This window comes from Equus przewalskii, chromosome 1, assembly GCF_037783145.1.
Source record: "Equus przewalskii isolate Varuska chromosome 1, EquPr2, whole genome shotgun sequence".
Taxonomy (NCBI): domain Eukaryota; kingdom Metazoa; phylum Chordata; class Mammalia; order Perissodactyla; family Equidae; genus Equus; species Equus przewalskii.
The window spans coordinates 104,722,085-104,747,032 of NC_091831.1; the positions used below are offsets into that span (position 1 = coordinate 104,722,085).

The following is a 24,948-nucleotide window of genomic DNA, read 5'->3' on the forward strand; positions in this document are numbered from 1 at the left end:
TGAGGAGCAAATTGACAATGCCCAGAGCCAGAGAGTCAGGAAAGACAAATGGGAGGAGGGCAGATGCTTCTGGAGATGCAGGCACCTGTTGCTGTTGGTTTTTACCTGCTCCCTGCTCACGCGGTGGGACATGACACTGAAGTATTCTTGGAAGAATGGACACCCTTTATTGACATCGAGGGCAGTTTCACCATGAGTGCTCTGCTCTGAATGGGGCCCAGAGTCTCCACCCAAGTGACAGGGAACAATGCAGGAGGGGGAGTGGGCACAAGGCCCTGAGGGAAGCACTGAATGCTGGGAGACTCACCCCAGGCAAAAGGTGGGAAGCTCACCCACTTCTCAACCCAGTTCTTGGGTGCCCAACTGCACCCTTGGTCCTGAACATGGGACATGCCTCAGGGGTCTCGGCCCCAGCTTGGGGCACAATTAACACAGGAACGCAGCACCTTGGAACCTGTCCAGTGAACATTCTCAAGCTTGACTGTTCGAGAAGTGACCAAAAGTCCATGACATCTAGTAATCTGCCAATTTGCTCAGGCACCAGTTTCAATTGTGCCCAATTGGGGTGAGGAACAAATCATCATGCAGCTTGTGACCAAACAGAGTCAACAGCCCAGCATCCACCCTCAGTGTAGACTGGTAATGTTTTATTGACAGTTGTGTGTGTGGTGACTCCCGTTAAGGGTCTATAGGGATCTTTAGTTCAGTCAGTTCAGTAGGACCTTATTGGATTTTTACATTAATTTATATATCATTATATTATAATAGCATATACGTACATATATATACTTTTACACATATTTGTATATATATTGTTAAGGCATTTTTATGCTTAAGACACATCTTTATGACATAAGGTTTGACTCCATCATTTAGAATCATCTCACCTAGCTTGAAACAGGAGGATGTTGGGTCCCCTGTGTAATGGGAAACAGTTCTAGTTACTCCTCCACTGCCTGCTTGACTTATGAGCGTCCTTCGTGGCAGAAATATTCACAATTAAAGTCTTTTCTCTCCATCTTCCTGATTGATGGTGCTACATCAGCAGGGTGGAGTGGGCATCCGTTGTTCTTGCCTGCTTAGCATCCCTAGCCTCTTTTAACAAGAGAACCATGATTTTTCTTTTAAGGACTCAAGTTTTCCTAGACCTGGCCAATGAGGGCCAAAAAGCGTCAGTGAGAGAGCCAATCTGAGAATAAAGCCAATCTGGAGGAAACTAGAGCTGAGCTGTGGATAAGGCCAAGTCCAGATAATATTGTTGAAACTCCTGGATCAAGCTATGCCTGAAGCCATACCTTTCCATTATCAGTTGCATGAGCTTATTATACCTCTTTTTCGCTTAAACCAGTTTGAGTAGAGTTTCTGACTTTTGCAAAAACAGAAAGAATCCTAACCAGTACATAGAGCCATCTCTAGCCTGGGCTTGAAAAGGCCCCAGGAGGCTTTTGGAATTTAGGCAGACAACAGTCAGGAGACCCAAAGGTGGCTGTAGTCCACTGGTTCTTATATCTGCATATGTAATCAGCCTTATGTCACTGTCTTCCAGAGCCACCCCAAAGACACAGGGGTAATAGCAAGTTATTCATAATGAGGAGGCAGTTATGACCCCCTCTCCCATGAAGACCCTTCAGCCCACCGCATAGGACTGTTTATAATTTCTTCTTTCCTCCCAGGCTGCCCATAATCAAAAGGGCACACACGTTGGAGCCAGCCAGATCTTGGGGCTGCCACATACTAGCTGTGTGACCTCGGGTAATTTTACTTAACTCACCTAATTCCAAAGTCCCTGTACTGGAATAATTTTATCTACATCCTAGGTTTTCCATAAGGATTCAAGCGCGTATGTAAAGAGCCTTAAACAGTTTGTAGCATATAGCTGACACTCAAAAAGAGGTAGCCGATTATAGTGCTCACCAGACGTTTATTGAACCCTTTCTGGGTGCCAGGCCCAGGGTTGAGGGATTTACAGGCATTATTTCATTTAATCCTCCCAACAATCCTGGGAGGTGTCCCTACTGTGCTCCTCATGGGCCAGACACTGTGTTAAGTCCTTCACACCCGAACAAATCATTAACTCCTGACAACAGCTGGAGCACAGAGGTTACAGAGCACGGCCAAGGATGCACAGCTCTGTTCCTCAATCCACGCTGGATGGCTGGGTGCTGCTGCCCTCCAAACAGGGCAGTCCCTGAGATGATGGTGGCACGGTGTGACGTTCCTTGGGCTCCATCCACCTGAAGGCATAAACAGAGCGTGCAATCCAGGCAACTGAATGGAACCGAATCAAGATTTGGGGACGGTTTTACGGTGGGGAGAGCTTCAGGAGGAAGTGCAGCATGAGGGCTTAGAGGACACCTCTGCCCTGTTTGCTGGCACATCTGGGAAGGGACAAGGCAGCAGCCACAGCTGCCACATTCCTGATCTTGCCAAGGACTCGCTCTGGTTCCTGTGATGGGCACCTGGGCTCTGGAAGGTCAGGCAAACCCAGACAGTGCTGGTTCTCCCCGAAGCTGGGAACCAAGAAAACAATGACTGGAAAGTAATGATCTACAGGCTATTCTTGCTGTAATTTTTCCACAGAAACATACTATGTAGAAAGCTAAGTAAATTCTTGGAAACCTGGAAATCCCCCAAAACTGGTAGAAGCTGCTTTTTTTTTTCCTACTATTTAATGAAAAAGAGATAGAGAAAAACCACATTTCTTGGATTTAATTTTGTTCACACAAACTTTGTTTTTGTAAAAGAAAAACTGGCGCTGTTTAAGCATGAAACTGTCATTCCAGTAACTCTTTAAAAAGTTGTCTATAATTGTGTGGCTTGGAAAATTAATTTCTTTCCAGATGAAGAAACCCGAAACAGATCTTTTGAGTGAAAATTATTGGCCCTCGCCCCCCTCAGGGGGCAGATGGAACAATGGGAAGGAGCAGAGGAGCGTGTTGGACTCCCAGCCAAACAAAAGGGCTGCCCGCAACTTGCCTAAAATAGAAAGTAAAAGTTAGCCACAGCCTGGCGCCTGGCAGGCCCCTCTTCGGAGCCCTCTGTGGAGCAGCGAGGACCTCGGCAGGATGCTGTCCCAGAGCCTCTCTGGAGAAGTACATAAGCTCCGGAGGCAGTAAAAGCAGAAGCTCAAGCCCCCTGACTCCGCTTCCCACCTGAGAGGCGCAGGTTTGCCCATCAAATTCACCTGACACGGGAGTGGCTTTGCTTTGTTCTGCTGCAGAAATTCAAATCGCAAACGTTTTGGTTCTTTTTAAAGATCGTTGGAGAATGGTACATATTACAAGAGCTTTATTTAATGGAGGAGTTATTGGCGAGGTAATAAACTGCTAATTTGGGGTCAAGCCTTGCCTGCGAACTGTGAAGGACTTGGATTCAAATCCCAGCTTTGCCACTTCCTGTCCGTGTGCCCTCAGCCTCTCCGAGCTCCGGGTCAAACGGCGAGGGTAATTCCTGTCATCCTGGTGTGGTGTGAGGATCAGCAATCCGGGTGAGGAAGGGCCGGCCTGCACGTAGGCAGGGCTTAGGGACCTCCGCTTCCATCCCGCTCTGGCCAAGAGAAGGCAGGTGGCTCGCTGCACCTCGCCAGCTCACCTGAGAGGCTGGCAAAGGGAGGGAGGGGGAAGGAGGCAGTGAGAGAAGAAAGGAGAGGGTGGGGGTAGGAAGGAAAGGAAACCCCCAAGCAGGTTCTAATCCTCACATAGCGTCTTATTAATGTTCCTCACGGAATTTGCACCCCAACTGCCCGGCTGACCGTAACACGGATGCCCGCATCCCCTCGTGCGCTCGCAAACGGTTCACACGAAACCGACACGGCAAAGTCACGCCCTCGCGCTGAAGCCGACTTTCCGATTTTGAAAGCTTGTCTCTCCCATATAAAAGGCTTTGTTTTTTCTTTTCGCGCGCTTCTGCCTCCCCCGGCCGGCCCTCCCGCCCCTCCCTCACGGCGCGCACACAAAAGAAGCCCCGAGCGGAGGTACCGGAACCTGCGGGCTTGTTTACCACTCGGGCGGCCGGCGAGGCGCTGCCCGGCGCCGCCACCTACCGGCGGGAGACGGCGCTGCGCCCGGGCGCGGGCCAAGCGCTGCGGGCCGATGACCCAACGCCGCAGGCATCTGAGGATAACCTTTCCCCTTTCTTTCCAAGACCAAATAAGGGGGCTCTTCCCTCTGCGTGCCGGGCCTGTGGCGGTTAGGCCAAGGGGCGTGGAAAGGAGGATCCGGGAACCAGGCTGACAGTCGGCAAAACAACCGACCACATTGTTCCCGCGGCCGCCGGCCTCCTCCCTCCTCCGGGCGGGCACGGCCGTGCCCAGGCGGGGCGCTCCCTGCAGCGCGGACGCGGGGAGCCGGGCGGGCGAGTGCAAGGACCGCCGTCCGGGGTCCCCCAGGGCCCCATCGGCGGCAGCGCAAGCCTCCCTCCCCCCGAGAAGTGACGGTCAGGGGTCCGCGGGCCCCGCCCTCTTGCGGCGCTCACTGCAGACCCCCGGGTCCGCGGGGCAGCGGGGCGGGGGTTGCAGACCAAGGGGAGCCAGGCCCGGCTGCCAGGCCTCGGGACCCTGGCATCACCCCCGAGGGAGGGAGTCACTGGTGATTGACAGTGTTTGGTAACCACAGAAACCGAGATTTGACCTATATTTTCGAATATGGCCTCAACTCTAGTTTTCCTCCTAGAAATCAAAGTGAGAGAGTCTGACCTGACTCGCTGTTAATTTCCCTACTGGTTTTTATTGCAGAATGCCACCCAGAAGGCTGGGCAAGTCAGGAGACCTCACTGGCTGGTCTGCGGACCTCTTGCGAAGGTCTCCGGGGGCCCGGGGCCGGAAGGCAATGGCTGCCCCTTCTCACTGCCTCCTCCCAAACGCAGGTCCTGCCCACTGATGATGGGTACGTTTCTGGAGGGCAATTGGAAGATGTTTATCAGGATTTTAAATGTTTGCCGTTTGCCTATTTCATTCCACTTCCAAGTTGTATCCTAGGCAGGTAATGAGGAGCATGTATTCAGATGATGGTCACAGCCCTGCTGATGACAGCAGCAACAGTTGGCCTTCACTGAGCATCTACTATGCGCTAGAAACTGTTATAAATGTCTTACAAATATCTACTCACAACGTCCCCGTGCAGTGGGTATTACTAATACCCCTATTTTATAGAGGAGGAATCTGCGCTCAGAGGTTAGGTTTCCACTCAAGAGCACCCAGCCTGGGAGTGGTAGAGCCAGGATTTATGCTTGGACTGTGGGGCTCCAGAGTCTGTGCCCTTGACCGCAACACTAAATGTTTATCAATGGGGATTTGATTAATTTAGAGTACATCCGTATAATGCAATACTCTCCAGCCACTTAAATGGTAATGTAGATTGGGAATAATTGGCATGGAGAAATGTCCATGACATATTGTTGAGTGAAAACAGCTGCTTACACACCAGCGTGCATAAGAGGATCGCGCAGCTGTGCAGAAAGGCTCTCCTGGCCGTGCTAACTGCGGTCACTTGGTGGGTAGGATCGCAGGGGGCTGATTTCACAGGTATGTTTTCTGTGCTGTTGAACCCTTTCTGGAAGTGAATGTATATTATTTCCTAATAAAACAGCTATTTTACTTTAAGAAAAAAAGAAATGGCATAAAGGAAATAACACTTCTTGATATACAGATACACATATTCATGTGTGTATATTATACACACACACGTGAGACCACTATCAAGGCTGCGCTGCAGCCCACTCTCTTCCGAAAGGCTTCCTGGATCCCTCAGGTTGAAAGTTACAGCTCCGCACGATCCTCACGAGTAAGAACTCGTGTCCAGACAGATACTCAGCTACGTGAGCACATACCTATGTCGCCAGCTAAACTGTAAATTCAGGAGAGGAGGCCCGGATTGTTTAACTTTTGTCAGTATATCCCTGCGTACCTTGCCCAGCCTTTTACCCATTGCAGGGCTCAAATATTTATCAATAGATTGCTCTGAACTCATGAGGGGGGAACGATCCACAGTAGAATTAATGGCATAGTTAGTTGTTTGATATCTGCTGCTTGGCACACAGTAGGTGCTCTATAAATGTTTGCTAACTGAATGAGCCCAGGGCTGCTCTGCCCCGAGCAGCCCTTCCCCTTGAGAAATCAAAATGAGATCTGCTTCTCCTTGCTTGGGGACCTCTGCCCACCGATGTGGAATCATCTGTATCCAGACCCTCAGGAGGAACTGGCTCTGGTTAACTTAGCAGGAAAGGGTAGCTCTCAGAATTCATGAGAAGGCAGGAGAAGGAGGTTTGGAAGGTGGGTAGACATGAAGGAAATCAGGCAGAAGGAAGACCCAGCCAAGATCATGCCAGGGCGCCCCTAGGCTCTGCCACCCACTGCTCCGGCCCGATGCCGCTGCAGTAAATGGGTTCTGTCTCGTCCCTTTGTCTTGCATCACTTGCTTGAGATTCAAAGCCTCAGATGGCATCATTTGGCTCAACTGAAGTGCTGTGCCTGGCCGTGTGCTGATAACCGTTTAACAACATGTTCTCCAGTGGAAAACCTCTCATCTCTGGCAATCTGCTGACTTCTATGGTGTAAACAGTCCCACCATGGCCAATTTTTATCTGCCAATCAGTCAACACCTAGCTCAAAAGATTCTCGAGAATTTAAGGATCAGCTCTGGTGGGCTGGTGAATCTTGCATCAGCCCACCCCTGCATGTGCTGGCTGATGGAGGTTCCCACAGTAAGGAAGCCCCCCCGAAAGAAAGGTGGTGAGATGCCAGGCAGCCCACAAGAAAATGGCCCACATCCACATCCTGGAGCAATCCAAGCGCTGTGGCAGGGGTGCTAACCAATCTGTAGGTTGCTGTGCTGTCCCTTCTATGGTTAACAGGAGCTCTTAGAGGAATACCCATTCACCCAGGGTGAATGATGGAATTGAAGGAGGTGGGGGGCAGAGATGGGTGGTGGGAGAGATGATTAGGTCCGTTCCCTTCAGGTCTCAGACAGTGCCCCTGCTGTGCTTGTATGGACAGCCCTCCGAGAACAGAGACCCAGACCCGAATTATCCAGTAAGTAGTCTGGAAGCAGTGAAGCCTTCTCCAGGAGGAATTTACCCCATTCGTCGAGTCTCAAGCCCAAGGGCAAGAATAATTATAATAATGGCTTACTATGGTGGACAGAGATCTTCCCACCTGTGCCAGCCCCTGTGCTAAACTTACTCCTTCATCTAGGTAGGTTTTCTAAGGGTGGATCACTGATGAACAGTCCCACTGGAATTTGATCCTTTGTCCTCAAGATTTCCCGAGCAGGCATCAGACACCAGTCCACTGGGCCCCCTTTCTGGTAAGGGACGCATGTCAAGAACTCCCTGCGGTCCCTTTGAAGCCCCTCTCTCTTGATTGAGGGAAGGAGGGAAGCAGTTCCACTCCTCCCCTCATGGTGGGGGTGTTGGGACTCTCAGCTCAGTCTTCTCCAAAGAGATGCTCTTGACACATCTTCTTTAACATTCAACAACTCAGTCCTCTGCCCTCAAGTGGGTCCTGGTTTTGAGTGTCATGCGACTGGTTTTGTGCTCACCACTTTGGAATGCAGCCTCTACGGGCCTCGGTGCCTCAGTTGGAAGTTCTGATTTAGCATCCTGCATGAATTTGCCAACTGAGTTGATAATTACAGGGGTCTTGGCCTCATCATAATTTGCTAAATTGTACACTTAGGATTTCGGCATCTTTCTCTACGCAAGTTTATAAAACTACAGACCAAGAATGTTTAAAACTTTGTACATTTACTACCACATGAGAGGTGGAAGGCACTGGTAGAAAGGGAAACAGGTTGATTCTTAGACAAATAGTGCAAGAAATGTCAATGCTAGTTTTAATCATGATCTAGGATCTTAACGGATTAGCCAGCTAAACTGTAAATTCAGGAGAGGAGGCCCGTTGATGATGAGGGTGGGCCCTGAGGTCAGGGGAACTTTGGCATTTGCTGGTGGGGAGGTAAGATAAAATGAAGCCACACTGAGCCTCGGCATGTTCAGTCACATGTTCTACACTGACTCGGCTAAAGTCTTTCCACCAGAGTAGTGACAACTATGGAAAGGCCCCCTTGTGGAGGCTGTGCTTCCCCTGGCCCTCCAGCTCTGCTTCTGTCTCATGGTATCCTGGAGGGGAAGGTCAGTCATCAACCATTAGCTATGGCCTGTGTGCTTCATCCAATAGCCTCTCCACTCTCTAGATCTAGCCTGCATTAGTCAGTCTCGGATAGATGCTGCTGCGGTAACAAACAACCTCCAAATTTCAGTGGCTTACAACAACAAGGTCTTATTTCTTGATCATGCTGTATGCCCATTGTTGGGAGACTGGGGGCCCTGCCCTGCATCGTCCTCACTCCAAGACATAGGTTGACAGAGGATCCGTCAGTCAGAATGTTGCCAGCTGTATGGCAGAGGGAAAGAGAACTTGGCAAATGGTGTGCTGGCTCTTAAAGCTTCTGCCTAGAAGCTACACACATCACTTTCACCCACATTTTATTGGCCAAAGCAAGTCACATAGTTAACTCCGTGTCACATGGCCAACTCCAATTCTATCATTGCCTGGGAAAAGAATGGGAAATATTTGATACGATTTTTTTGAGGACTTCTTCAAGCCCTATCACATGCATTCAGAGGACAGCTGTCTGGGCAAGCAGGGGTGGGACAGACCCCAGAAATAGGTTAAATATTTGGGGTTAAAAAGATAGGACCAAAGGGAAAGTTATGCCTATAAGACGGTGGTGGCAATGGACCCTGTGGGTAGCTGAGAGGAGAGGTTTAAGAGAAATGGCTTGAGTAAGTACGTGGGAATGGAAGAATGAGCCAGAATCCAGGAAAGATAAGCAACGAGTGAGGACGTCCTCATTGTCAACCTCTTGACTTCTCCGGATTCCCAGCAATGGGGCTTTCATTGTTGGCTTAGTGGACTTAGCTTGGAAACTCCAGGCTGGCTTCTGTTGGCTGAGGACTTGTAACCCTCCTGAGCGCACGGAGGTAATATTGGCCTTTCTGGCAGATCCCTCTACTGCCCTCTCTACCCACGCCAGACCTGCCCTGAGCCCCTAGTGGGGCTTCCACCTTCCTTTCCCTTAGAAACAAGTCCCAATACATCACTGAGGTGCCTGTATGGGTCCCTTTATTTAAAAAAAAATTATATAATTTCCAAATACTCGAAGGCAGAGAGACTAGTCCAGTGAACCGCATGTACACATTTGGGAAAGATGTTTTCTGCAATTGCACTGTTATTGTAACAGGATCACTACGCTAGACCCTGCAGAAACCTGGTCCCATCCAATCTGCACAGTAAGATTTAATATTTGTCCCATCTTACAGATGAGGAAATTGAGACTCAGAGACATTAAGTGACTTGGCCAAGGACACACAGCCACTGAGGCCAGAGCTGATGCCACACCCACCTCTGGCAGGGCTGCAAGAGGGTGCTACAGCCTTTGGGGTGAATGGGGCTGGAATAGAGGCCATGGCAGGGAAGGGGGGCATGTCTTTCTAAATGAATCACTAGCTGCTGTTTGAGCGGCTCTTCTGCAGCCTACTTTGCTCTGAGCTGAGGGTGCAATTATCAGGGGCTAGAAGAAGAAGCCAAATACGAGAAATCAGAAGGATCCTTATTCCCCAAGGAGGTGTCACCATGAAGTGGAATGTTCATTCAGCTATTTCTTCTTGTGCTCAGTCATTTGGTAGATACCAATTGAGCAACTACTGTGCGCCGGACCTGGGAATACAAAGATGAGAGAACCAGCCTGGATTCTTGCCCACCAAGGAGACGCCTGCCTCTCCAGCTTGTTGACTCAATGATCTCAAAAGCCTTCATTGGAGTCTCAATTTCCTCACCTGTGAAGGTGGGCATACCAACAGTTTCTACACAGCAAGACCGTGTGAAGATTAGATGAGCTCATGCACATAGATGACTGGGACCTTAGCTTCTTCCATGCCCCTGGGCAGGGGTAACATTCAAAATATTAAATAACCTGGAAGGCACAGGCACCGGCCAGTCAGTCGGACATCTGACTGATCAGAACTGGGTTGGCTAGTGTGCTCAGTACTGGCCTCAGTATTGCTGTGTTTGCGTAAATAGATGTTTGGAGAGTTTCAGTAGGTGGTGCCCCATGATCTAATGAAGGAGTTGCATGTAGTCGGCCGGCCTCTTGACCCCTGCTGGCTGAGGCTTATCTATGTGCTCCTGGTCACCACGTGTGGAAAGACCCCACCCCTAACCCCCATGCCCCTTGGCCCCCACTGCACCCATTCTTGTAACTGCAGAGCCAGGAATATTTGGAGAATAACAAAAGACCATAAAGAGAACCAGATCCTCATCTTGTGCTTGAAGCCGACGTCTTTTGCAGTAGTGGGTGCCCAGAAGAGACAGAAGAATGCCTCGCCCCCCAGTGAGCCCTCCCTCCAGGACTGGCCATGTCCAAAGTTCCCACAGAAGAGTTGGTCCCCATGTACCTGCTGGAAGGATCGAGGTGTAGGCAAGAGCTTCCCCGGCTGCTGCTAGGAACCCATCTGAAATAAATTCATTTGTTCTGCGCTAGTTACAGACACGTTACAAAGCTTTGTCTTTTAAAGTGGCAGCAAATGTCTTCTAACACTAATGGGGATGATTCTGAAAAAAATGTCTCTAGAAAGGTTTTCTCTTCTTCCAGAACGTTAAGACTCTCTGCATTTCATTACCCAGCGAAGGCTCCCCCTGTTTTCCCTCTTGCACATGATTAAAAACCAATTTGTTCCCGTGTTTGTGTGTGGCTATATGTTTAGACCACAAGCAAGAAGTTAGACAAAGGTAGGAATTGGAATTGGCATCGGAATGGGGAGAAAAAAATCTGCCAGCTCCGTTTGGAGAAACCTACATGGAAAGAGAAATTGCAGTGAGAAACTGTGACAGTCGTGTGAAGTATTAATGCATCATTGTGAAGTATTTTAAATCACATTTCTCAGAATCATTTTCCCCATTCAGCTGCTACCAGAAAATGGAGATGTTCTCGTATGGGATCATATGGAGCCGTGCAGCCGGGGTACACCCTCTCTCCCCGAGAGCAGCTCACCTGGGTTTGGAAATGCTAATGAACTACGTGACATGTGACTCTCTGAAGATGCTATTATTACACCTACATTACAGATAAGAGACTGAATCATCAAAAAACATTTTAGGTGATCTGCGTGGTGTCAACTTAGAAGTCACTGGTAACAGTTTTGAAGGATGCCTCTGCTTTACTCTGGCTGATGTGAAATCACGCTTACCCCAGGCCAAGGTTAACAGACAAAAGGTGGGGCAGGATTGCTTCCTAAGCTCTCTGACCTTTCCCCATTGTGTGGGAGAGAAGGGAGGGGGTGGGGGGAACCTGCACCCCAGGACTGCACACACCTGCTGTTGGTTGACCATTGAAGGAGGCTGGACAGATTCCAAATGGACAAATGGACGGCAGCATTGCTCCAAGGCTGCAGCAGGGCCATTCCCTCAAAGTTGCCTCAAAAACGTACGCCTTCCAGGCCGGCCTGGTGGCACAGCGGTTAAGTTCGCACCTTCCGCTTCTTGGCGGCCCGGGTTCGCCGGTTTGGACTCTGGGTGCGGATATGGCACCACTTGGTAAAAGCCTTGCTGTGGTAGGCGTCCCATGTATAAAGTAGAGGAAGATGGGCATGGATGTTAGCTCAGGGCCAGTCTTCCTCAGCAAAAAGAGGAGAATTGGCAGTAGTTAGTTAACTTTGAGAGGGTGGTGAATCCTGAAAACATTGCCACTTCAAAAATGGGAGAGGGTTTATGTTTGCAGGAGAGGGAGGCCAACAGGCACATTTAGGAAGATGCTACCTAGGTTCTGGAAAGGCCTTCCAAACAAGCACCCAAATATTTAGTGACGCAAATGTTTGAACATCTGCCCAGGCGAGCGCAGGGTCTTGAAAACAGCAGATACAAACCCCAGACTGTGGTCTGTATGATCTAAACAAAGTTTTAAAAAGAAGCAAATTTACGTGTTAGAAGCAGAATCTCCTACTTCTTTAGCATCACTGCACCTGCATTTTCAGCCGGCCCCCGGCTGCCCTGTGGATGGGGCACGCACTCTCCAGTGCTTCTCCTCCCCATACGACCCACATCACCCAGGGCCCCCCAGCATGGAAGCTGAACATCAGCTGCCATTTATCATTTCATTTGCACCATTGTTTTTATTATAGAAGCCTCGAGTTTTTCTTTGTACCTGGCCTCTGTCAAACATGAAAAAAATGAAACCTAAACACGTTGATGCCACTGGCTGGCTCCTTGAAGACATCTGAGTTTGCATCCCTTGATATGGAAGATTGCCTCTCCTGGAAGCCAGATGCCAGCGAGGTTTCTTCTGGATAATATCTTTCCTAAGGAGGGATCTGGGCCCCCTGCGGCATCCAACTGTTGTTTGTTTTCGAGGAAGTAAAAATAATAAAGCTAGTATTTATTGAGCACTTACTCTGTGTCTGGCAATTTTCCAAGTTCCTTACATGAGTTAACTCATGTAATTCTCACAAGAATATGCAGTAAACACAATTATTACTTTATAGATGAAGAAATAGAGGCATAAAGAACTGGAACAACTTGCCCAGGGTCTCTTAGCAAGGAAGTGGCAGAGTCAGGATTCGAATGCAAGCCAGCGGGCGCAGAGAGGGTGCAGTTAACCACTGTGTGCTCTGCCCGTGTGTGCTGTGTGTGTCTTTCCTCGAGCCGTTTTCACAGGTTTGTTAGTCACGATTGGCTAGCCCATATTACAGCAGTAACCCGCAAATCTCAGCAGCTTAAAACAACACAGGTTTGTTTCTCACTTACGGTACATGATGATTGAGGATCAGCTGACGCGTCACTGTTGTCCTAGATGGACAGAGTTGACCCATCTGGAACACTGCCAGTAGCCGTGGCAGAAGGGAAAGAGACAGCCATTGTGCATCAGCTTTTCAAGGCCTCCTCCAGGAAGAGGAGTTTATTAGTCTGCTCATATTTCACCTGCCAGAGCAAGCCCAACTCCAGGTGCCTGGGCAGTGTGCAGAGAGGGGGACTGCGAACAGTCTACACAACAGGAGATGGAGCTAAACTGCAGGAGAGACATTCAGGAGCCTCAGAGAACCAGTAGAGTTGTTGGGGGCCCAGAAGACAAAGTTTGGCAGAGAGTTAAGAGGGGCGCTTTTCTCCCTGCCTCTGCTCATGCCTCCTAGATGGGAGGAACCTTGGAAGGCCCACCTATCTGGAATAGTGGCATGAAAAGAAGCACACTCCACTACCCAGGGCCTTTGCATATGCTGTTCCCTCTGCCTGACTCTCTCTTCCCCACCCTGCCCCACCCCCACGCCTACCTAGTTCCTATTCATCCTTCATATCTCAGCCTTAAATTCAATTCCTCTGGGAAGCCTCCCTCATATCTTTGACTGGATTAGGCCTTTCTGTTATTCTTCATAGCACACCGTGGCTTTACTTTTCAGTGCTTATTAAACATTATCATTGCTCATTGATTTGTGTGATAATGTGATTTGCGCTTGTCTTCCCTAAACGCCTGGAAGCTTCCTAAGGGCTGGTTCCAAGCCTGTCTTGCTCACCTCTGTATCCCAGCACCTGGGACAGTACCAGGCTCAGCGCCGAGTCTCTCCCCTATACCGATGATCGCCTGTCTGGGGCGTGCAGGGGGATGCCTGCAGCTGATAAACAGGCTCACGGGCCAACATGAGGTCCCCCTTTGAGGGGCCAAGAAATCATTTAGGAGGAATTTCCAAGGGTCCCAAGGTCCTATAGTTGGGGTGGAATTACGACAGGAAAGAGTCCATTGAAAGGTGAGCACTGTGGTGTTAGGGGTCTCTCTCCCAGAAGCAGAATGGGAGCCAAGGATCAGGAGCAGGTAGCGAATATGAGAGGTGATCCCAGCCGATCCTAGCAGGGGGCTGGGGAAGTGAGGCAGGGGTGGGAAGGAGCCAGAGCATTATCAAGTCTCCACTGTGGGCCATGTAAGCACAATCCGCTGGAGCACTCTGGGAGTAGCACACAACGCTGAGCCACCCCATCTGTGGGGTTGAGGAGCCGGCGTATCCATACACCAACTCCAGTTGATCACTGGGAAGAGTTGCTCCCAGGCGCCTGCTGAGTAGACAGCAAAGCTGGCCTCTTCCAGCAAAAGAAAACCTCAGACAGAGATGCAGCTGCCAGAAGTTGGGAGGAACAGAGGATACGGGCAGGGCCCAGGCGGCCTCCACTTCGCTAAGAAAGAGTAAATTCACCCTTGTTCTCCCTGTGCCATCTTCTATAAATGGTGACAGCTTAGGCTCTGCTCCAAGGCCCTCAAAATGTATTTCACATTTTCTGGCCCTCTGGGAGCAGGCGAGGAAGTCCTCGCATAGTCTCAGGCTAGTCTTGTGTAGAATTTGTTTATGGCTTGGCCGTATCTCACTCCCCTTTCATTGATCGTTCATCATTTCATTTAATAGACCCTCAAGTACTTACTGGGTCTCTTCTGTTTGGTTGGCACTGAGCCAGAGGCTGGGGCCCAAAATCAGATAAAACACAGTCTCTGCTCTGAAGTACTTAGTGAAACAGTATTCCAGTGTTTGGAAAGCTGCTAAATGCCAAACAAGATACTGTGCTAAGAAAGTTGGGAAACCTTCGAGAAGCATCTCCTCTTCTTGGATAATCATAAAGCACCCCACATATTAAAGGCTTCGAGAAGGACTGCAGAAAAGAGGTCGTTTAACTATTTTATCCAGGAGTTTCCAAACTTATTTGACACTGGAACCCTTTTATACCAAATCGCCTGTAGTAACATTCCAATGAACTAGAATTCTGTGGAACACACTTTGAGAAAGCTGTTTGATTTCTGTTCAATCTGTTGAAGGCCTGAATGGAACAAAAAGGCTGAGTGAGGGAGGATTCGCTCCCTCGGCCTCACGGTCTTTGAGCTGAGACACGGATCTTCTCCTGTCTTCAGACTTGGCCTTGAACAGGAGCTTACATTCTCGGTTCTTCGGTGTCTCCAGCTTGCTGACTGCAGATCTGAGGACTTCTCAGCCTTCGTAATTGTCGAGGAACTTATTACAAGGAATTACCAATTCCTTAAGTTAAACCATATATGTGTGTGTGTGTCTGTGTGTGCGTGCCGTTGGTTCTGTTTCTCTGGAGAACCCTGACTAATGCAGATTTGGGGACAGATTTTGGTAGGATGGTAGTCCACCGGGCCTTCTGGTTCATAGACTGCTTTGCGGATGAGTAGCTGTGGTGGAAGTCACACCTCCTTCACACCCTGCTCTGGGATATAGCCACCATCTCATCCCTTGATGAGTTGGAGCCCTTTGTTCTAGGAAACATGTAAATTGTACATTCACTTAGAGCATTATTCATAAATTCCAATGGGAAAAAGTCCAAATAGTGGAAACACTGATACAGTAATTACACTTAGTTCTGAGGCTAATTTTATTGCAAAATTTTCCTTAAATTATGTTTCTTGACTTTGCCCATAATCATTACGAGTTAAGCACTTACGGGAAATCAGCATACGGCTCTTTAATGAATCAACAGTGCGTGACCAACAAGTGTGGAGGTTGGTGTTTATTTTGAGATCAGAGGGAGAAAAATTAAGCCCAGAGATACCTGTTTTCTGGAGAAATCACACTCTTGTGTGTTAGGGGGACGGGAAGCTTCTTAATTTAATGGTTTTCTCCTCACTGTCCTATTTACTGGCACCACGAATCTGAATCTATAAAAAGGATTTCAATATTGCCCTCCTGGCTATGTACTACACGATTATGTACTTTTAATGAATAGATTTCCAAAGAGTGTCATTCCATTTTACCCTCGCAGCCAAACAACAGAGGGTGTGGCCTTTCCTTAAAGAATGGCTTTCTGTAATTCACATCCAAGAAAACACAGAGACAGGAAGAAACTGAGGGGCCGTGCCCTGTGACTGGAGCAAAAGTCAGGCTTCAAAGATGACGAGAATTTCTTTCCGGAACTTTAAAAAGATGTATGCTGACTATGTAATACAGGGCGAGGCCAAAGTCTGGCCGAATAACTGGTCACAAATCTGGTCCATTCCATCCCGGTGCTTCCTGAATGCCTTCTGCTTACCGAAAAGAGTTCTGCAAAATCCTTGCTGCCTGATAGCTCTCATGTGGACAGTACTCCATCTAGTGGTGAACAGGATGATTGCAAAAATAGAATCACAGATCACATGCCAACTATTCCAAAACTGGGCTTCGGACCTAAGTTATCTATGCCGGTGGTTCTCAGACTTTGCTACACTTTAAAAATTACCCGGGGAGCTCGTAAAAATCTGATGCCCAGACTACACCCAACACCCGTTAAATCAGAATCTCTGAGAGTGGGGCCCAGGCAGCAGCATTTTTAAAACTCACCAGATGATTCTAGTGAGAACCAGTGATCTCTGCAACCAGAAGAATGCATTAAAAGGTAGAAAAACTTCCTGCAGTTATTTCATATCATATATTTCATTAAAAAATATTTCAAATGTAGAGAGGGTTTTTTTTTTCTGTCTTCTTTGAAATTTGATCGTTTTTAAAAATGGGATCAACATGCAGAATACCAGAGAGATTATAGACAGACTTGAATCAGAGCTCTTGGGTTCCAGTCTCTGCTCCACCACACACCTGCTCTGTGACCTTTTGGTGCCACAGCTTCCTACCAATAAACCAGGACTGATGGGAGCACAACCTCATTGGTCCTGATGTTTCCATCTAAGTGAATCACTTAGAACCGACTCTACTGCATAATAAATGCGATTTAAATGTGTGTTATTAAGAGTCTATAACATTACTTTGCAAGTTGCTTTTTCCACTTAACTACGTTATGGACATCTCATACAGTCCACACAACAGATCTAACTCGTTCCTCAATAGCTGCAAAAAGCCATCTGTGAACACACATCCTTTGAAGTATAGCATCTACCAAATGGATTTGCTGAGTTCAATGGTCTATACGTTTCACATTTTAACCGATGCTGCCAGCCAGCTTCCTTTACCGAAAGGAAGTAATTCTCCCTCCCACTAACATTGTATGAGATGGTCTGTTTCCTCTACAGCTTCGTAAGAACTGAATGTGCTTTTGGAGCCTTCTAATTCTTCCACTATGGTTGGTGAAAAATGCTATCACGTTGATACAAATTGCAGTTCCCCATCTAGAAGAGAGTCTGGAGATCTTTTCAAATGTTTATTGGCCATTTTCATTTCCTCTATCACATGTTGCCCAGTCACATCCTTTGTTCAAGTTTCTATTGCGTTGAGTTTTTTTTTTAAATCAGTTGCCAGCTCTCCCATTATATTAGGGGCACTAATTCGTCCGTTAAGAAAGTGGCAAACATTTTTCCCAGTACGTTTTTGCATTTTAACTTTTTGTAGTCAAACTTGTTAGTCTTTCCTCTTACGGATTCTAGATCCTCAGTTTCGTGTGAGTCCTCTCTCCTCTCCAGTCTTGAGGCTGTGCAAATTTTCTCTTAAATTTATTTTACCATCATTTGTTTTATGGTTTTCGTCTCAAGTTTTAATCCATTCATAACGATTTTATTCATGGTTGGAGGCATTTTTTGCAGCTCAATAACAATTATCCTGATAGCATTTATTAAATAAATCATCTTCTCCCCACTGAACAGAAATGCTGTCTTGATCATGTTTTAAATTTGAATATATACTCAGATCTTTTTTATTTTCTAGTTTTCTGATCTTTAAGTTAATTTATGAGCCCAAACCATATGGTTTTAAAAAAAATTATTACATTAGCAACGTGGAAAGTTTAAGTATCTGGTAAGGAAATCCTACTTTGAATATTCTTTTTTGAAATTAAAGATTTTTGTTGTCAATTCGAAACCACTTAGAATTTCCTCAATATACATGCTAAAGTGCTTTTTATACAGCTCTAGGAAAACACCATTGATATTCTGAGTGGAATTAATTTAAGGTAAATATTTATTTGGAAATCATTGACACTTTGATGATTATTAATTCTTCCCATCCAAGGGCATGCTGTGCCCATCATTTGTTCAAATATTGTTTTTATGCCTTTAACAAAACGTTATGGCTTTCTTCAGGGAGGTCTCATACTTTTGGCAAATTTTTATAATGAAATAAGATAATCCCCATAAAACAGCCCAAACATCCAGCATATAGTAACTATTAAAAATGTTAGCTATTATTATTGTTGTTGTTGTTATCTTTGCTTAATTCTCATTAAATAAAATCATAGAAAAAGCAAGGCTTAAAAAACTCTTGCTGATGAACTCACACGGATCCTCAATATTGTATAAAGGTTAATTCTTTCCAAAATTGAGCTATAGACTCAATGCAGTCTTATTAAGAATTTCAGGTGTTGTGTGTGCATGTGTATGTGTTTGTGAATTCACAAGTTGATTGTAAAATTTATACAGCAATATAATGTGTCAAAAATAGCCAGGGTAATCTTGAAGAAAGAGAACCAAGAAGAGGACTTACACTACAGGATATCAAGGCTTGTTATAAAGCTCAGTCATTAAGGCAATGTGGCATTGGAGCAAGATTACGCAAATGATCAATGGAACAAAATAGAGAGTCCAGAAGTAAACACACAAGCTCAGTTTACAATAAAGCTGACACTTTCGTCATCAGATTAATGGGAAAGGATGATCTTTTCAATAAATAGTGCTGGGTCAATTAGAAATCAATGTGGACAAAATTTATGTTGATCGCTATAAACACCCTACACAAAACTCGATTCCAGATGGATTGTAGATCTAAATATGATAGGTAAAATAACAAAGCATATAAGAGAGAATATAGGAGAATACCTTTATGATCTTGGGATGGACAAAGATTTCTTATACAGGGCACAAAAACATAAAATCTAAAGTAAAAGACTGATAAATTGACGTATTAAGATAAGGATTTCTGTTTATCAAAGGATACCATTAGTGGGTTCAACATAAGAAAATCAATCCATTTAATATGCTATATTAATAGAAGAAAAAATAAAAACACCTTGTTCATCTCAATACATGCAGAAAAAGCATTTGACAAAATCCAACACCCTTTCATGATAAAACACTCAACAAACTAGGAATAGAAGGGAACTGCTTCAATCTGAAAAAGGGTATCTATGAAAATCCCACGGCTAACATAGAAAGACCTAATGGCAAAATGGTGAAGGACCTAAGATTCTCCTAAGATCAGGAAGAAGGCAAGGATGTTCACTCTCACCACTTCTATTCAACATGGTTCTGGAGGTTCTAGCCAAGGCGATTAGGCTAGTAAGTAAAATAAAAGGCATCCAGATTGGAAAGGAAGAAGTAAAACTATCTCTTTTTAAAGAAGACATGATCTTGCACATAGAAAATCTTAAGGAATCCATACCAAAAAAGACTACTACAGATAATAAATGAGTTCAATGTTGCAGGATATAAAAATCAGTAGTACTTCTATATACTAGCCATGATTAATCTGAAAATGAAATTAAGAAAACAATTCCATTAACAATAGCATTACAGAGAATAACATACTTAGGAATAAATCTAACAAAAGAAATGCAAGACTTGTATACTGAAAATTACAAAATGTCATTGAAAGAAATTGAAGACCTAAATAAATGGAAAGATGGTTCATGTTTATGGATTGGAACAGTTACTGTTGGTAAGATGGCAATACTCCTCAAGTTGATCAACAGATTCAACACAATCTCTATCAAAATCTCAGCTGCCTTTTTTGTAGCAATTGACAAATTGATACAGAAGTTCCAGGAACCCAAAATAGCCCAAACAATTTGAAAAATAAGAACAAAGTTGGAAGATGCACACTTCTTAATTTTAAAACTTACTACGAATCTGCAACAATCAAGACAGAGTGGTACTGGCATAAAGATAGCCATATAGATCAATGGGATAGAATTGAGAGTCCAGAAATAAACCCATACATTTACGATCAATTGATTTTGACAAAGATGCCAAAACAATTCAATGGGAGAAAGAAGAGTCTTTACAACAAATAGTGTTGGGACAACTGAATATCCACATGCAAAGGAATGAAATTGGATCCCTACCTCACACCATACCCCAAAATTCTCTCAAAATGGATCATAGACCAAAGCTACAACTATAGAACTCTTAGAAGAAAGCATAGGTGTAAACCTTTGTGACCTTGAACTAGGTGATGGTTTCTTAGATATGACACCAAAACACAAGTAACCAAAGAAAAAAAATAGATAAATTAGACTTCATCAAAATTAAAAAATTTTTCTGCTTCAAAGGACACTATCAAGAAAGTGAAGGGCCAACCCACAGAATGGGAGAAAATGTTTGCAAATTATATGTGTGATAAGAAACTCGTATCCAGAATATATAAATAATTTTTAGAACTCAACACTGAAATAAAAAAAAATTAAAAAATGGACAAAAGATATGAATAAACATTTCTCCAAAGAAGATACACAAATGGCCAGTAAACACATGGAAAGATGCTAAACATCAGTAGTCATTAGGAAAATGTAAATCAAAACCACAATGAAATACCACTTCACATCCTCTAGGATGGCATAACCAAAAAGACAGACAATAAGCAAGATTGGCAAGGATGTGGAGAAATTGGAGCCCTCATACCTTGCTAGTGGTAATGTAAAATGGTGAGACTGTTTCTGAGAAGTTTGGCCATTTCTCAAAAAGTTAAACGTAGAGTTACCATATAACCCAGCAATTCCACTCCTGGCTTTAAATCAAAGAGAATTGAAAACATATGTTCACACAAAAACTTGTACACACATGTTCACAACAGCATTATTCATAATAACAAATAAGTAGAAAAAACTCAAATGTCCATCAACTGATGAAATGATAAACAAAATCTGTTATATGTATACAATGGAATAGTATTCAGCCATAGAAAGGAATGAAGGACTGATACATGCCACAACACGGTGAACTCTGAAAACTTTATGCCAAGTGTTATAGGTCAGACGCAATAGAACACATATTGTATGATTCTATTTATATGAAGTGTTCAGAGTAGGCAAATCAATAGAGACAAAAAGCTGAGTGGTTGCCAAGGACTGGAGGAGGAGGGAATAAGTGACAGCTCATGGGAATGGGGTTTCTTTTGGGGGCTGATGAAAATGTTCTGGAATTAGATAGTGGTGATGAATGCACACCTGTGTGAATAAACTAACAACCACTGAAATGTATGCCCTAAATAGGTGTATTTATGGTATGTGAACTATATTTCAATGTGAAAAAGACACCATTAAGAAAGAGAAGAGAGAAGACTCAGAGGGAGAGAAGATATTTGCAATACATATAACCAGAGAGGTATGACCACAGATACAAGAGAGAAATTGGATCAAGAATATGTGAAAAACAAATCAGTGAGCAAAAGCCACACAAGCTTACAGAAAAATGGGCAAAAGATGTGAACAGACCTGTCACAAAAGACTAGCCAATAAATATATGAAAAGATGTTTGACCTCATTAGTAATCAGGATAATGTAAAACTCTAACCCGATAATAATACTACCCCCAATCCTACTCCTAAACCTTAACTCATAAACATCCATTGTAATGGCTACAGTTTAAAATGCTGGAAAACCCCTGGGACATTACCCTTTTCATCATCCCCAAAGGGAACCACGGCTCTGACTTCTGACCCCATAGCCTGGTTTTGTTTGTTTTTGAATTGTATATTCTTGTGAGTCTGCCTTCTTTCACTCAACCTTATGTTTGTGAAATTAATCCATGCTGCTGCGTGTAGCAACAGGTCATTCCTTTTGTTCGCTGTGTTATGTTACATTGTGTGAATAGATCACAATTTACTTACTCATTATTTCTGTTGCTAAGCATTTGGGTTGTTTCCAGTTCTTGGCTGTTACAAATAACACTGCTATGTTGAATGAAAGAAGTCAGAGACATAAGAATGCACACTGCCTGATTCCATCATACTGGCTAAGGCAGTCCACGGTTTTAAAGCGGGGGGTGGGGAGGGTGTGCCTGGGAGGGGAAATGAGGAAGGCTTCTGGGTGCTGGCTATCTTCTATTTCCTGAGCTTGATGCTGGAACCAGGTGTGTTCACTTTGCAATAGTGTGAGTAGTGTAACACTTAGGATTTGTACTTTTCCCACACTTCAATTAAAACCTACTTCTGAAACTCAAAATTTACTTGGGACCAAATTGAGCAGTACATTTTTTTTTTTGCTATCCACAAAATACTAAAGCCACCTTATGAAGACAGGCAAGCTGGAGCTACTCCAGACAGAGGCCAGCCCCAGAAGCATTTGTCTTGGGTATTTATAGGCTTGAATTCCTGCTAGGCTGCCATGTCTCCTGGTTTAGTTCCAGGACATCCTATGTCTCCTTGATTCACCAGCTACACACAGTACTTCCTGAGATCTTCACCTCATCCTCAAAGTTCCTGTTGTTGGTTTTTCCATGCTTGACTATAAGTACTAGGAGTTGATGAAATGAATGATAGTAGAAACCGTTCATTCTTTCATGGACTTCCTTTACTGCAAGCAACTAAATTATTAGCAGTAATGGACAATTGGGTGAAATGATCACAAGAAAAGTATTTCTTAATTACCCCCAAATATGACATAAACAAAGATATTTGTTCCATTATAAATTCCCTGATAAATCAGAATGAAACACCACATGCCAGTTTTATTTCAACAGTCCCTGAAGAATGGCATTGGTGGAGCATCTCAGAAGAACTAACAGCTTTATACACGGACTTTCTTCTGTCCACATCTCCACTTGGATTTCTGATAACTGGAGTGCCAGTTATACATTATATATTTTCATTTATTAGAATATGTCTTTTAAAGCAGTGATCTGGAAATCTGACATGTATTGATTTTCATCACGTTGTCACATAAGGGTGTTCCTAAATTCATCGCCTTTCAGAAGAGAAGAGAGCTGCTTGGAAATTGATATTTAGTTGATATTTAATAATATCAGTTAAATTGATATTTCATAATACAACCAAGTCTCACTTATCTCTAGTGGAAGTATACATTTTTTTATTATCCTATAATATTTTTAATCCTAAAATGGCTTCTAAAATGAAGCTATCCTATGTCCCTTCCTGCCTGCTCGTTTTCCCCACTTCTGTCCATAATGATGCCTGACCACCAGGCTCACTCCCCACCCCCAAGTCATGGAACCAAGAAGACGACACTCAATATTTTGTGTCAGACTGGTAGTGCCTACCTCAGGAATTGGAAGCCATCCTGGACTGCCTTTCGTTCAGTGGCCAGGCATCTGGGATGGACAGACTTCTAGCTTAGCAATATTAGCTCTCTCTTGCCCTTCCAGAAAATTCCCCATGTTGAATAACTGGAACTTTTGGTTAGGTCTCTCCATCTCAATTTTTCAGTCACTCTCACTCTTGGGATTTGAGAGATGTTGTATTGGCAAATACTGGTAAATTTGCTACCTCGCTCCATTCCCTACATGCAAGGCCAACATCACGTTTGATTATCACTCTTTGTTTTGCTGAGTTCAGACAAAGCGTCATGAAGAGGGCTGTCCATAACGGAATAGCACAGTGTCTGCCAAAATTGGGGGAGAAAAAAAGGGAGGGTCAATGAGGCACAAAGTCAACTGACATTTGTCGTCAGTGGAGAGGCCAGTCTGAAAACATAGCCTCAAGTCGAGTCATGCCCATTGCATGGGCTACCTAATCGTCTGGACTGATACCAGGGGTTCAGCTCTCAGTCTACAAACTCTGACCTGCAGGAAAGTTAACCTCTTTGATTTTTTATAATGTCATCTGAGCCTTCCTTATGGTAGATATGCAATCTCATCAATTTGGAGAGGTCCTCAGCCTCTTTCTAGCATTGAACCTGTCTTTCAGCGGGTGCCCAAGTGTTGCAGGTAAGGTAAAGCATGAGGCGAGGTGAGCCCGAGTGGAGGAAGTCATGCAGAGAGCCCCATTCAGAGGTCTTAGTAAGATACCTTTGCTCCTATCTGCTCTTCCATCCCAGTCTGACCCAGGACATGCTACTGCCTCCCAGACCCCTTCAGGTTCAGCTCCCTCTCTTCTTCCTCCCATCCTTAGACACACAGGAAACATACAAGACTGCAAGCCTGTCCAAGGCCTTTCTGTCTAGATTCACTGCATGGTCATATTTTTCTTCTGGAATCTTGTCACTATCCCAGACCAGTCCCCTGTCCTTTGGGATGCCCCAACCTCCCTGGGGTTCCTCTGCCTAGGGCAGGGCTCAAAAGATCAGGGCACAGAAGCCCTTCCTTGGGAACCACCACTCTACTGCTGGCCTTCTCAGTAAATTTTCTATCCACCAAGTGTAGGGAATTTTTTCTAGTCTTGGAGCTAAGGGTAGCAAAACGTTGTGTTCTTCCCCCTGGTGAGTTCTCCTGGATCTGCTGCAAATGCTGTGGTTATCCTGAATGCCATAGAAAGCCTGGTTGACAGAATGGGGAAGGGGAGTTTGGCTATTATTCCAAATATTACCCACTCCCTCCCCCAGGATCAGGCCTGGGTTACTCATGCCTCATGTCTAATCAAACCCCAGGTGGTGACTGAGTGTCTACCTGACCCTACAGTTGTGTCTGCCCAGGCATCCTAACATTGTGTCCTGCTTTACAAAGTTCAGTATAACTTGCCTCTGGGGTTATGTGATATCTTGGGTTATATTCACACCACGGTCCTCCACTAGATGCCTTGACTGTTTTGGGATCTGCCGCCCATCACTGAGATCCCTGTGCCAAACCCCAAGGTAGTCCCAGTGGAAAAGCGTTCCTAGGACCCAAGACATCTCCTGGTACTTGTTACCTCTGAGTCACTCTGACCCATCCTGTCACACTGAGCAGGTTGTCGAGAACTCTATGCCGTGGTCTTGTTGCTGCAAAATGTCAATGACATTTGCTTCCTCCCTTCTTGACAGTTATACTGTGAGAATTAGTGAAATACTGTGTTACCACCACCAGTAAAACAACAGTTTATTGGACTCAAGACACTTTCACGTCT

At 45.2% G+C, this 24,948-nt stretch overlaps 1 long non-coding RNA gene across 2 annotated transcripts; it reads right to left on the bottom strand.

The window, feature by feature from the left end:
• Positions 1-1,901: 1,901 nt before the first annotated feature.
• Positions 1,902-4,433, bottom strand: LOC103563540 (uncharacterized). 2 transcript variants are annotated; one of them, XR_011540060.1, is made up of 3 exons: positions 4,043-4,433; positions 3,349-3,599; positions 1,902-2,234 (listed from the first exon to the last, which is right to left on the bottom strand). It is a non-coding gene; the product is annotated as an uncharacterized lncRNA (long non-coding RNA). The 2 variants fall into 2 exon arrangements; XR_547903.2 differs by lacking the exon at positions 4,043-4,433 and adding an exon at positions 3,698-3,799.
• Between the last annotated feature and the right edge of the window lie 20,515 nt (positions 4,434-24,948).